Source organism: Panthera tigris, chromosome B3, assembly GCF_018350195.1.
Source record: "Panthera tigris isolate Pti1 chromosome B3, P.tigris_Pti1_mat1.1, whole genome shotgun sequence".
NCBI classification, from domain to species: Eukaryota; Metazoa; Chordata; class Mammalia; order Carnivora; family Felidae; genus Panthera; species Panthera tigris.
Window position 1 is genome coordinate 99,975,503 of NC_056665.1, and position 2,189 is coordinate 99,977,691.

Sequence of the window (2,189 nt, forward strand, 5' to 3'; positions counted from 1 at the left end):
ATGGCCGTTGGCAAGAACAAGCACCTTACAAAAGGTGGCAGAAAAGAAGCCAAGAAGAAAGTGGTTGATCCATTTTCTAAGAAGGATTGGTATGATGTGAAAGCACCAGCTATGTTCAGTATAAGAAATATTGGAAAAACACTAGTCCACCAGAACTCAAGGAACCAAAATCACATCTGATGGCCTCAAGGGTCGTGTTTTTGAAGTGAGCCTTGTTGATCTGCAGAAAGTTGTATTCAGAAAATTCAAGATAATTTTTGAGGATGTTCAGGGCAAAAACTGCCTAAGTTCCATGGCATGGATCTTATCTGTGACAAAATGTGCTCCTTGGTCAAAAATGGCAGACCCTGATTGAAGCCCATGTTGATGTCAAAACTACTGATGTTTATTTGTTTCATCTATTCTGTATTGGTTTTACTAAAAAATGTAACAATCAGATTTAGAAGACCTCTTATGCTCAGCACCAACAGGTCCATCAAAATTCAGAAGAAGATGATGGAGATCATGACGTGGGAGGTGCAGATAAATGACTTGAAAGAAGTGGTCAATAAATTGATTCCAGACAGCTTTGGAAAAGACATAGAAAAGTCTTGTCAATCTCTTTATCCACTCTATGCTGTCTTTGTTAAAAATGTAAAAATGCTGAAGAAGCCTGTGTTTGATTTGGGAAAGCACGTGGAGCTTCATGGTGAGGGTAGTGGTTCTGGAAAAGTTACTGGGGATGAGACTAGTACTAAAGTTCAATAAAACCTGTTTAAAATTTAGATATTTAATGGTGACAAATAAAAAAAGGTTTTAAAAAAAAAGGGACGCCTGGGTGGGTCAGTTGGCTAAGCATCCAACTTTGTTCGGCTCAGGTCATGATCTCAAGGCTCGTGGGTTTGAGCCCCACATCTGGCTCTGTGCTGACAGCTCAGAGCCTGGAACCTGCTTAATATTCTGTGTTTCCCTCTCTCTCTGCCGCTCCCTGACCTGTGCTCTGTCTCTCTTCTCTAAGATGAATAAACACCAAAAAAAAAAAAAAAAGACAAAAACATATAGTAATTTTAAGATAGTGTTACTGGTTTAAGGATAGAAAAAGTGACCAATAGAATAGAACAGGGTACCCAAACAGAACCACACCTATATGGAAACTTGATTTGTGACAGATTTTTTTTTGTGGATCAGTGAAAGAAAAAATGGACTTAAAAAAAGTGTTAATACAGTTTAAAAGCATGACATTAAACCCCTACCTCTTATCATGCACTAGAATAAATTCCAAATAGATCGATGATTGGAACGAGAGGGGCAAATGATAAAACTTCTTTTTTTATTAATAATGTATTTTTTAATTTACATCCAAGTTAGTTAGCATATGGTGCATTTCAGGAGTAGATTCCTTAATTCCCCTTACCCATTTAGCCCATTCCCCTCCCACAACCCCTCCAGTAACCCTCTGTTTGTTCTCTATATTTAAGAATCTCTTATGTTTTGTCCCTGTCCCTGTTTTTATATTATTTTTGCTTCCCTCCCTTAATGTTCATCTGTTTGGTATCTTGAAGTCCTCATATGAGAGAAGTCATATGGTATGTCTTTCTCTAATTTCGCTTAGCATAATACCCTTCAGTTCCATCCATGTAGTTGCAAATGGCAAGATTTCATTCTTTTTGATTGCCGAGTAATACTCCATTGTGTATATATACCACATCTTCTTTATCCATTCATCCATCGGTGGACATTTGGGCTCTTTCCATACTTTGGCTGTTGTTGATAGTGTTGCTATAAACATTAGGGTACATATGCCGCAGGATCCTGTGGATAAATGCCTAGTAGTGCAATTGCTGGGTCGTAGGGTAGTTCTATTTTTAATTTTTTGAGGAACATCCATACTGTTTTCCAGAGTGGCTGCACCAGCTTGCATTCCCACCAGCAGTGCAAAAGAGATCCTCTTTCTCAGCATCCTTGCCAACATCTGTTGTTGCCTGAGTTGTTAATGTCAGCCATTCTGACAGGGGTGAGGTGGTATCTCATTGTGGTCTTGATTTGTATTTCCCTGATGATGAGTGATGTTGAGCATTTTTTATGTGTCGGTTGGCCATCTGGATGTCTTCCTGGGAGAAGTGTCAGTTCATGTCTTTTGCCCATTTCTTCACTGGATTATTTGTTTTTTGGGTGTTGAGTTTGATAAGTTCTTTATAGATTCTGGATAC

The 2,189-nt window shown here is 38.6% G+C and overlaps 1 pseudogene; it reads left to right on the forward strand.

The window, feature by feature from the left end:
• LOC102953959 lies at window positions 1-747 on the forward strand (annotated as a pseudogene).
• The last annotated feature ends 1,442 nt before the right edge of the window (window positions 748-2,189 follow it).